This window comes from Hylobates moloch, unplaced genomic scaffold (assembly GCF_009828535.3).
Source record: "Hylobates moloch isolate HMO894 unplaced genomic scaffold, HMol_V3 SCAFFOLD_12, whole genome shotgun sequence".
Taxonomy (NCBI): domain Eukaryota; kingdom Metazoa; phylum Chordata; class Mammalia; order Primates; family Hylobatidae; genus Hylobates; species Hylobates moloch.
This window is the reverse complement of record NW_026652287.1, coordinates 68,916,536-68,929,235: the sequence shown is the minus strand read 5'-3', so window position 1 is coordinate 68,929,235 and position 12,700 is coordinate 68,916,536. Positions and strand designations below refer to the sequence as shown.

At 42.3% G+C, this 12,700-nt stretch overlaps 1 protein-coding gene across 2 annotated transcripts in view; it reads left to right on the top strand.

The window, feature by feature from the left end:
* The window catches only part of CPM (carboxypeptidase M), a 78,375-nt gene that overhangs the window by 45,427 nt on the left and 20,248 nt on the right, over window positions 1-12,700 (top strand). The gene's annotated exons all lie outside the window — the stretch shown is intronic.

Genomic DNA, 12,700 nt, shown 5'->3' with positions numbered 1-12,700 from the left:
GAGAAGCTTCCCCTAGGGTCTCTTGAGCTCTGTATAAATGCTACCGAGGAAGCTTGGAGAAGTCTCCAGCATGCATTGTAGCAAAGAAGGAAGGCCCAGAGAGGTCTTCCTGTGAGGCCTGTGGGAAGTTAAGGGATCAGGGTCCAACAACCACCACAGCTGTATGGTTGTGTACCCAGCACCCTGTCAGAGTAGGTGGAGCTTGTTTTGTGTTTGGGGCCGGAAGAGCAACAGTTCCCCAGCCCTGAACTTCTGCCAGCCAATCCCTGCATCTCCTTTCTGGGTTGAGTTTTCCTACCTCCTGGTCAACATGAAGGTGACCCAGCAAAGGAGCTGTATTGTATCCGAACCCACAACCATCAGAAACTCCCAAATAACTACCCAAATTCCTGAGATCTGGCTTTTCAAATGCTTTTGTTATTCTCTCTTAAATCTAATACTCAGTGTCTTCACTGCTCCAGTTTAGACAATCACACTTAGGATTCTCTCCTACTCACCATTCAACAAACACTTGGCTGGGTGCAGTGTGGCTCACGCCTATAATCCCAGCACTTTGGGAGGCCAAGACAGGCAGATCACTTGAGGTCAGTAGTTCAAGACCAGCCTGGCCAACATGGTGAAACCTTGTCTCTACTAAAAATACAAAAAATTAGCCAGGTGTGGTGGTGTGTACCTGTAATCTCAGCTAGTTGGGAGGCTGAGGCAAGAGAATTGCTTGAACCCAGAAGGTGGAGGCTGCAGTGAGCCAAGATCATGCCACTGCTCTCCAGCCTAGGCGACAGAGTGAGACTCCATCTCAAAAAAAAAAACAAAAACTCGTCGCATGTACCCTAAAACTTAAAGTATAATAATAAACAACAACAACAACAACAAAAACTAAAACAAAACACAATTTTAAATTCCTTAATAATATCTTGCCTCTTTTCCAACTTAGCAGGGATAAACTCTACTTTTATTTTTAGGTTCTACAAAATACCATTTACCACAGTTACCTACCCAGCCATTCCTGCCAGGCAGTTGAAGATGTTCACCTCTGTTTCTCACCCTGCTTCCTTTAGAATATTTTGAGACCATGACAACTGAGGTATTTTCTGTTTACCAGGACTCTATAAAACTGAGCAATCAAACAGTCCCCAGCCATCACAGTAAGGAAACTTTGCACAGTAATATGGATATTACCCTGTAAAACACAACTTATGACTTTAGGGACTTTCTCATTTACATGCATATTCCAATAAGTACTACCTGCTGACTTGTTAAAACACTCCTGGATTTGCAGTAGTACGGGTGGCATGCTCTAATCAGTGCTGAGCTTCCTGTTCTGGCTTAGCCTTCCCCAATCTCTACAGGAACTGGATCTACCCTTCATGGTACACTCCGCCTGCCCTTGCCAGGCATGCTGCCCAACCTGTCCTGCTGAGAGAGGATACTTCTTGCAGCTGCAGCTAAGATGCAAGCACCTGCCCCTAGCAAAGGAATAAGTCTTTGAACCCGATTTTGGGGTAGGTGCAAGTTTAGTCCATCTGTGACTTTTTGAGCATCACGGGCGGTTTGTTTAAAAAAGACTATGTTGCAAGGAGTCTGACCAAAGTTAGTTTTAATAAAACAACTGTTCGTTATAGACAGCAGCTCAGACTGCCTTTCCCTTTTGCTATCTTGTCTATTGATCAAGGTCCCTCAGAATGCTTTTTTTTTTTTTTTTTTGGCGATGGAGTTTCACTCTTGTCTCCCAGGCTGGAGTGCAATGGCATGATCTCGGCTCACTGCAACCTCCACCTACAAAGTTCAAGCAATTCTCCTGCCTCCACCTCCTGAGTAGTTAGGACTACAGGCGTGCACCACTATGCCCAGCTAATTTTTTTTTTTGTATTTTTTTTTTTTTTTAGTAGAGACGGGGTTTCACCATTTTGGCCAAGCTAGTCCCGAACCCCTGACCTCAGGTGATCCGCCTGCCTCCGCCTCCCAAAGTGCTGGGATTACAGGTGTGAGCCACCGCGCCCGACTCAGAATGCATTTGTAACAAGAGACATGTGGCATTCATTGTCTTTACTAGTTTATTTATTGCTGGCATTTCAGAGGTTCCAGCCATCTACTCAGAAATTAGTCCTCAGAACTGAAACTCCCAAAGATAAGCAAGAGTCCTTTCCATCACCTACCCCCAAATTTGTTTATTCTTTCCATGCACTTTCCTAAATTTCTGGCATCTTGCTATCTGGGTAGTTGGTGTATCGTTCAAATCAGGGCTCACTAGTGCACTCTGATTCTTTGAGAAATGCTTAGGGCTGAGACTAGGCAGCGGGGAAAAGTCCCAGTGTATTTTGGGGTGGGAATCTGAAGCACTTTTACCCCCTTATGTGACCCAGCTTGTGGCAATGTCTGGGGGCTCTGTGGGGCTAGTAAGAAATTTATTATTCTGAATTTGAGACCTTACCTATTCTGCCCTCCCCATACCACTAGGAGCTGAAGAAAGTGATGGCTTAACATTGGAGCAGAGAAGTCCTTCTGAATACAGGATCTAACAACCCCCTTTTTCCTCCCATAGATCTTTTGAAATTGAAAGCATTTTCAAGAAGCAACAGAGCTAACATTTTAGGGCAGTGATTTTTAACCTTTTTTGGATGTATTCCTCGCTATTCTGTTATAAATTTGACCTGACTTCAGGGTCTGTGGATTACCTAGGAGTTTATGGACCTTAGGTGGAGAATCCCAGCAGGGAACACATACACACTGAGTGGCAGGGTGGACAGAATTGGCCACACTATTTTTAAAATGGGACCCCACCCCCACTGTGTGTGTGTGTGTGTGTGTGTGTTTCCACACTTAATACCATGGCTAGATGACAGGAAGCATCAGCTGCATCAGGGAGACAGCTCTGCTGATTACTCCTGCCATTTTCCCCCATGTATTTTTATTTTACTTATTTATGCCTTGTTTTAGAATTGGGCCTTTTTTTATATTAGAAATTGTCTGGTGGCCAAAAAGCATATGAAAAAGTGTCTAACAACACTAATCATCAGAGAAATGCAAATCAAAAACCACAATGAGATATCATCTCATACCAGTCAGAATGGCTATTAATAAAAAGTCAAAAAATAGCAGATGCTGATGAGGCTGCAGAGAAAAGGGATCACTTATACACTGCTGGTGGGAATGTAAATTAGTTCATCCACTGTGGAAAGCAGTGTGGCGATTGCTCAAAGAACTTGAAACAGAACTACGATTCAACCCAGCAATCCCAATATATACCCAAAGGAATATAAATTGTTCTGCCATAAAGACATATGCACACATATGTTCATTGCAGCACTATTCACAATAGCAAAGACATAGAGTTAGTCTAGATGCCCATCAATGGTAGACTGGATAAAGAAAACATGGTACATATACATCATGGAATACTATGCAGCCATAAAAAAAGAACGAGATCATGCACTTTTCACCTTATCCTAAGTGAACTAACACAGGAACAGAAAATCAAACACCACGTGTTCTCACTTGTAAATGGGAACTAAACATTGAATACACATGGGCACAAAGAAGGGAACAATAGATAGCAGCGCCTACTTGAGGATGGAGGGTGGGAGGAGGGTGAGGATCAAAAACCTACCTATTAGATACCATGCTTATTACCTGGGTGATGAAATAATCCCTACACCAAATCCCCACAACACAAAATTTACCTGTAGAACCAATCTGCACTTGTACCCCTGAAACTAAAATAAATGTTAAAACAAAAACAAAACAAAACAAAACAAAAAAACAGTAGGTCGGGTGTGGTGGCTCACACCTGTAATCCCAGCATTTTGGGAGGCTGAGGTGGGTGGATCACTTGAGTTTAGGAGTTCAAGACCAGCCTGGCCAACATTGTGAAACCCTGTCTCTACTAAAAATACAAAAATTAGCTGGGCGCAGTGGTGGGCGCCTGTAATCCCAGCTACTTGGGAGGCTAAGGCAGGAGAATCACTTGAACCCAGAAGGCAGAGGTTGCAGTGAGCCGAGATTGCGCCACTGCACTCCAGCCTGGGCGACAGAGTGAGACTGTCTCAAAAAAAAAAAAAAAATTATTACAAAACCAACATATGTTCATGTTATAAAAAGTATAAACAAAACATTGTATACTGACCTTCCCAAAATTAGTGCTCCTAATTTCTTATTTGTTTTTCCAGATATTTGTGTGTGCATGCACTTTTACCAAAAGAGACTCTGCTATTTGCAACACTTTTAAGTAAATACTGGCTACCTTTTGGTACCAATAAATCTTTATCCTATCTTTATCTTATCCCCCACTTTCTAGTTTCTCCAATTGTCCTCAAATGTCTCTAAAATTACCCAAATCAGGATCCAGTCCTGGCCCATGCATCACATTTAGTGGATATGTTGGATCTCTTGGATCTCATTTAATCCAGTATCTTTTTATTATGATACTAGACTTAAGAGCCCAATCAGTTGTCTACCCTGTAGAATGCCACATATTCTGCATTTTTGGTTTGCTTCTTTATAGTATCATTGCAGTTGTACCTCTAGTCCCTGTCTTTACTTCAAACTGGAAATTAAATCTAAAGGTTTGTTGAATTTAATGGGGCTAATACACATCTTAGGAGTTGTGACAATAGGTTCATTTGATTGATGCTGAGGGTTCACGCTAATTCACCTGGCTACACTCAGGAATGCCAAAAGCAAACTCTGGGTAGCAAAATCAACTTAAAATGGCCCATTTTCAGCCAAGTATTGTTACAAAATAAGTAAAGTTAAACTCACTCCTCATTTTGCATGAATTTCACGTATTCTCTTATTCTTGCAAAGGTCATTGTTCTACTGGGATCATGGCTCATACTGTAGATATTTTTCTTGTCTTCAGTGACCTTCCATTGTCTCACATGCTTTCTATGGCACAGGCTCACTATGTCACAGTAATCAGGCTGGCAAGTTGCCTCCTCAAACAGTGCTTTACAAGAAAATAATAACAATAGCTAACATTTATGGAGCACAGATGACAATAAGTGCTTTTTAGGCCTCGTTTCTTTGGATCACCTCTGCAGAAGGCATGTTTATTAGTCCCATGTACCATGAAGGGGGCCCAGGTTTGTGCTTGGTCACCAGCTGTGGGAACCCAGAGCCTGAACACCAAGGCTTGCCCAGCTGTGGATCCACTCTTTTACTCTCTCTTCTCTGTTTTTAAAATGTTCTGTTTTGTGGTTTTCGTTATTAAGTATAGATCTATGACCTATCTCAAATTAATTTCACTTGGATGGATACTAAGTTGTTCCAGCACCATTTGGTGAGAGGATTTGGGCTTGCTGTTATGTAAAAGAGTAGCAAGCTCTTAGAGGGACAGTCACCTACCTGTCCCTTTCTTTCCCCTACTCTTCACTTCTCTCTCCTTGACTGCTGGGGAGCTAACAGACAAAGCACTCATGGTGAGCCTTTGTCATTGATGTTTATTCATTTTTCGGAGCAGCATGGGAGAAACATTTCTGGGGTTCTTTCTCATTTTAATAAGACTAGTAGGTGTTTTTCTGGTTCATCCAGGCACACATATTATTTGCACACATATTGGCATGTTGGATTGAAGCCTCAATTCTAGGTTTAATTTACGCAAGCTCCTAATTGACATCACTTGGCATACCTACAGTTGAATCTTTTTTTTTTTAATTGGAAGGGTTGATGCCAGTGCAGGCTGAATGGGGTTCTCTGCCATTCCCGTATGCTACAGATATTCAGATTGCCTGGGAACAGGATCCTTGTCTCCTCACCTTCCCCCATCACCTCATTCTGCTCCTGGCTTGCTGTGTAGTAAACTATAACCAATACTCTAAAATCAGAGCTATACTGAAAACTGGGACCATGCCCTGAAACCAGGAGCATCTAACATCCTCAGCCTAAATGTGGATGCGGAAGAGAAGCCTGGGAAAGTCTTCCCCAGCCCTCCCTACTCTTTGTTTTGTGCTTATCTTCTATCCCATGTTTTTCAAATTTTGCAGAAAAAATACTTTTCTTGGGTAATCTCTAGGTTGGTAAGACATCTTTAATTCCTGCCTAATGGAAATATTGAAGCAAGGCATGACTGTGTGCTTAAAGAATTGGGTGCCCAGGCCAGGCATGGTGGCTCATACTTATAATTCCATCACTTTGGGAGGTCAAGCTGGAGAGATTGCTTGAGGCCAGGAGTTCAAGACTAGCCTGGGAAACATAGTAAGACCTTGTCTGTAAAAAAAAAATTTTTAATTAGCCAGGTGGGGTGGTGCATACCTGTGGTCCCAGCTACTCAGGAGGCTGAGGTGGAAGGATTGCTTGAGCCTGGGAGGTCGAGGCTGCAGTGAGCCATGATCACACCACTGTACTTCAGCCTGGGTGACAAAGCAAGACCCTGTCTTAAAAAAAGAATTGAGTGCCTAGAGTTTTAAGCCAACCCTAGTAACATTAAGCAAAGTATCATAGGTCAGAGCCTGGGCTCAAACCCAGGTTTCCTTGACCTCAGGGCCAATTGTCTTAAATGCTGTACTGTAGGAGTAACTGTTGAATATGCTTGTAAAATAATTTAATTAAATTGCAATTATTTTTTATTTTAGAGTTGGGATCTCGCTCTGTAACCCAGGCTAGAATGCATTGGTGTGATCATGGCTCACTGTAACCTCAAACACCTGGGTCCAAGCAATCCTCCTGCCTCAGCCTCCCACATAGCTAGGTCTAGAGGTGTGTGCCACCACACCAGGCTAAGTTTTTTATTTTTTGTAGAGATGGGGTCCCACAGTGTTGCCCAGGCTGTTCCCAAGCTCCTGGTCTCAAGCGATCCTCTGGCCTTGGCCTTCCAAAGTGTTGGGATCACAGGCTTGAGCCATTGTGCCCAGCCTAAATTGCAATTCTGCTTTTTTGGGGAGGTGGGGGGTAGGAATTTTTTTAAGCTTTAATTTCTTAAAGAGCAATGAAGTATTTTTACTAAGATAGACTTAATATGGGCTTTTGTAACTGCCCAACAGGTTCGTTTTGCCTGTTGCCCAGATAGAGCAGATTTATCAAGACAGGGGAATTGCGATAGAGAAAGAGTTTAATTCATGCAAAGCCAACTGAACAGGAGACAGGAGTTTTATTATTACTCAAGTCAGTCTCCCCAAAAATTCAGAGACTGGGAGTTTTTAAGGATAATTTTGTGGGTTGGGAGAGAGACAGTGGGGTGTGGTGATTGGTCAGGTCGAAGGCGAAATCATAGGGTGTCAAAGCTGTCCTCTTGTGCTGAGTCAGTTCCTGGGTGGGGGCCACAAGACCAGATGAGCCAGTTTATCGATGTGGGTGGTGCCAGCAGATCCATCCAGTGCAGGGTCTAAAAAATATCTTAGGTTTTACAATAGTGATATTATCCCTCCAAGCAATTGGAGAGGCTTGGAATCTTGTGGCCTCTGGCTGCATAACCCCTAAGCCATAATTTCTAATCTTGTGGCTAATTTGTTAGTCCTACATTCAGGAAAAGGCTATTATCATGTTTGTTTCAAAGTTAAACTATGAACTGTGTTAGTTTAGCCTATGCCCAGGAATGAACAAGGACAGCTTGAAGGTTAGACGCAAGATGGAGTTGGTTTCATCAGATCTCTTTCACTGCCATAATTTTCTCACTGTTATGATTTTTGCAAAGGCAGTTTCACTTTTGAAAAATTCACATCACATTTAGAATTTTACGATTGCAGCATTGGTTTATAGTTTATTGTATTCCAGAAATATAGGTTGAAAAGAAAAAACATTCCCTGGGTAATAGTGGCCATATTTGTCAACCTAAAAATAAAGAGATAAAGGATAAATGGTTTTCACATGCCTTCTAGGTATAAGAGACAGTTTATGAGATGTAGTTTGCATGTCTAAATGTTTTACTTAGGGGGTATTTTAATGGTTTACACAGACAGTGGGACACAGTATCTGAAATTATGGCCGTTCTGGAAAATCTGGGATGTATAGTCAACATGCAGTAGAGGTTCCCAACTTATCATTAAACCAAAACACAACATTAAAGCTTGTCTTTCTAAATGCCACTTCCCAAGCTCCTTTTTCTACCACTATCCCAGGTGATAGCAAAATGTCCTCAGTAACACTATGTGGTTTGCATAATTAAATTTTCTTTTTTGATTTAGGCAGAGCTCATTGTTTTCCAGGTGAACTGTCTAATTCATTTTAAGCATGTTTTAAATTAATTAACTTTTTGGTGAGGCTGAGCCAGGATGACCAGATATCCCGAGTCCCTGTCATGAGCAGAATTGTTAGCGTACCTCTATAAAATTTGTTCGGTATTTAAAAATCCTTCAGATAAAATAGCTTGATCATTTGTACATCTCCCCTTACAAAGCACCTTAAGTCCTCATGTGAATTTCAGAAAGTTCTTCCTCAGGATAGTCTTGACCTTATAATGAATTTTCAAGAGTAGTTTTTTAGCAATTATTTATTGAATACATGATATATCAGGAGCTGGACAAGCTACACCAAGAACACAGGGATACGGAGAAAAACCGTGAGGGTCCCTGACTTCGGGGCTTCGATGGTGGAGTTGGAGAAAGGGAGGTCGGTCAAGGTCAGCCAAGTGATTGTAACGTGTGTGATGCGCATTAGATAACACAGGTGTCATGGTGAACCCAGACTTGGGAGGCCAAGAAAAGTATGCTAGATAAATGTCATGTTTAGGCTGATATTTGAAGAAGAAGGATTAGCTAGGCAGGTCAGACAAATAACTTAAATCTGTAACACACACACCACTGTGGAGCCCCACAGCCCGATGACTTTCGCCACAGAAGCTGCATCACAGGGTAGCATTTCAAAAACAGATTCCATTGTTAGGATAGCTGAAGATTCTCTCTCTCTCTCTCACACACACACACACGCACGCATGCGCACGCACACACCACACAACACTGCCTGGGTTGTGGATTGTTCCTTCAAAAATTTTTTTCTATTTTTTTTAATAAACGTTCTGTGAAGAACCAGAACGCTCATTTGTATCTGTGTGGCAAATTCCAACTTGACTGAATTGAACTGCAGCTGATAGAGAATGTGTTTTCTGCTTTCTGGGTGATTGCCATTTTAACCACCGGATGAAGGAGATGGAGTGAGAGTCTCCGGAGGCCGGTGTGTCTGTCAGGCCCCTGTTTCTTCATGAGGGCTTCTCCCTGAAGTCTGTGCTCTCACAGGAAGGAAGCCAGCATGCTGGGTGAAAGGCCGCCTGGGCAATTGGAGACTCTTTTGACCACATTCTTTTTTAAAATTTGGACTCTCCAGGGTTTCCTGTCAAAGACTTAATTTCCAATGAAGGGAGGTTTATACATAAAACATGAATGAGTGTTTGAAACATTTATATTAAGGTTGGGAAGAATTAATTTGAATAATATTTGGCATAAATCTGTGCTGTTACAGAGGCAGGAAAAGATGGCCCAAAAAGAAAGGAGGATTTTGTTTAACTGCCTCTGAAATTTCATCTGTTTACCTCAGCCTTTAAAAATTATCTGACGCTAAGTTGGTTCTTCATCTTATTTTCAAGATTTTTATTTACCCTTGCAATTGAGAACTTGTGATTTGTTGTGGGCTATTGAGACACACAGAAAATACTTTGGTTACATACTTGTTTCCCTGAAAGAATCATGATTTTATTATTTTTGTAAAAATGACATAGGTTTTCTTTAATTTAAAAAGAATAAGAGGAAATAAAAATCATTCAGAATACTGTACACAGAAATAGCCATCATTAATATTTGCCAGACATCATTCTAGACATCTGTATATTTTTGTAGTAAGAGAATGAGAGGAATTAAAAGAATATAAAATAAAATGTGTCATATGTTATATTGTGTGAAATTTTATTTTATTTGAATTAACGGAAGAATAAAACTGAAGTGAAACTAAAATAATTGGTGAAATTGATACTTTCTCAAAATAAGAAATTGATTATCACGTTCGTCTTTCTTTTTTTTTTTTTTTTTTGAGACAGAGTCTTGCTGTTGCCCAGGCTGGAGTGCAGTGGTATAATCTTGGCTCGCTGCAACCTCCAACTCCCGGGTTCAAGCGATTCTCCTGCCTCGGCCTCCCGAGTAGCTGGGATTACAGGCACCCGCCACTACACCTGGCTAATTTTTATATTTTTAGTAGAGACAGGGTTTCACCATGCTGGCCAGGCTGGTCTCGAGCTCCCGACCTCAGACGATCTGCCTGCCTCAGCCTCCCAAAGTGCTGGGATTATAGGAATGAGCCACCGCGCCCAGCTTGATGATCAGATTTTTCTAAAGTTAAGAAAAAAGATTATTAAAAACTTTGAAATTGTAGACATTTTATATGAATATATTTTAACTTTTGATAGTATTTTATGACCCCTTACTATGAAATGTGAAGTAATTAACACTTTGAAAATTTCTCCCTCAACCTTTTTTTTTGAGGTGGAGTCCTGCTCTGTCGCCCAGGCTGGATGGAGTGCAATGGCACAATCTTAGCTCACTGCAACCTCTGCTTCCCGGGTTCAAGCAATTCTCCTGCCTCAGCCTCCCGAGTAGGTGGGACTACAGGTGCCTACCACCATGCCTGGCTAATTTTTGTATTTTTAGTAGAGATGAGGTTTCACCATGTTGGCTAGGCTGGTCTCGAACTCCTGACCTCAGGTGATCTGCCCACCTCAGCCTCCCAAAGTGCTAGGATTACAGGCATGAGCCACCGTGCCTGGCCTCAACTTTTATATTTTGTTCTGTACCCATACTACCAAGACTGCTTAATCTAATTCTGTATCTAACAGAATACCAACTCAACCTAGCCTCCTAATCATGGCTTCTTTACTCTTTCTTTTCACTTTCTTTCGGTTGGGTGAATTTCATTGCCAACTCGTGTCTTGATTGTTTGCATGCTGGAGAATGTATGGTTCAGATAGCTAAGAGACAAATTCACATTTAGAGTCACATGGGGATTCTGATATCACTTCCTCTCTGTTCTTGACTTGGGACTCAGATAGGCCAGGGATTTTTGCCGACTGAACCATACTATGGCCTCTAACCAGCATTTAGGCATTTAAGGAACTATGCGACTCCTGGTCACTTCCTCCTCACCTTCCTGTACCTATTCCTTCCCAAACCCTTCTGAGAAAGCTTCTTAAACCAACTATCTTTTTCACATTTTTTTTGGTTTTTTTTCGAGATGGTGTCTCACTCTGTCACCCAAGCTGGTGGCGCGATCTCGGCTCATTGCAACCTCCGCCTCCTAGGTTCAAGTGATTCTTGTGTCTCAGCCTCCTGAGTAGTGGGGATTACAGGCACCCGCCACCACACCCAGCTAATTTTTGTATTTTTAGTAGAGATGGGGTTTCACCATGTTGGCCAGGCTGGTCTCCAACTCCTGACTTCGGGTGATCTACCCACCTCGGCCTCCCAAAGTGCTGGGATTACAGGTGTGAGCCTCCACGCCCGGCCCCTTTTCACATTTAAAGTTACTGTCACAGTTTTCTGTTACCAGCTCCTCCCTGCTGGCTTTAGGGCAGGTCATAAGTAGCTCATTGAGGTTACTTCCAAAGGTGCTGGACCTTCAAAAACCTATTATATCTTAAAATTGGAACCCAGTGTAGGGGGGTATGAGTGACTTTTTTGGTTATTAGCTTGTAAGGACTTTTTCCAGTGACAATTTTGACTATAAAAACAAAAATCTGGCCAGGCGCAGTGGCTCACACCTGTAATCCCAGCACTTTGGGAGGCTGAGGCAGGCAGATCACCTGAGGTCAGGAGTTTGAGACCAGCCTGGCCAACATGGTGAAACCCTGTCTCTACTAAAAATATCAAAATTAGCCAGACATGCTGGTGGGCACCTGTAATCTCAGCTACTTGGGAGGGTGAGGCAGGAGATTTGCTTGAATCCAGGAGACGGAGGTTGCAGTGAGCCAACACGGTGCCACTGCACTCCAGCCTGGGTGACACAGTGAGACTCTGTCTCAAAAAAAAATCAAGGTAGTGGAAGAGGAAGATAAAAAATGAGTAGGAAAAAAAGTTGAAGTCAGGATTGGACATAATCTGACTCTAAATTTTATGGTTGCCTCTGAATCTATAATTCATATATCCCAAATTTTCTTTCTTTCTTTCTTTCTTTTTTTTTTTTTGAGACAGGGTCTCACTCTGTCACCCATGCTGGAAAGCAGTGGTGCGATCTCTTCTCACTGCTGCCTCAACCTCCTGGGCAGCACAAGCGATCCTCCTACCTCAGCCTCCTGAGTAGTTGGGGCCACAGGTCTGTGTCATCATGCCTGGCTGATTTCTTATTTTATGTAGTGATGGGATCTCGCTACATTGCCCAGGCTGGTCTCAAACTCCTGGGCTCTGCCTTAGCCTCCCAAAGTGCTGAGATTACAGGCATGAGCCACTGCCACCAGCCCCAAATTTTCTTAGTCCCAATTTCAATTATTCTATGTTCATTAGGATAACAAATGTTTAAAATGTGGTCTCTTTATGTGCCAGTGAGGGAATCAAGTGAGAAGTGGTCATCCAAGGTTCACTTATCCTTTGTCACAATGTTGAAGTCCTACAGTGAAATCATGACTGGAAATTCTTCTGAGGCTCCATGCAATCTTTTCTTGCACAGTGTCTACATGAATGTGCCGGCAGCACTCTCCTGATTTTCTCTCCTGCTGCCTCTGAGTTCTCATTTACTAACCCCTCAACAACATCCATTCTTCTGAAGCAGATTCCTTGAACCTAGAATGATAGGG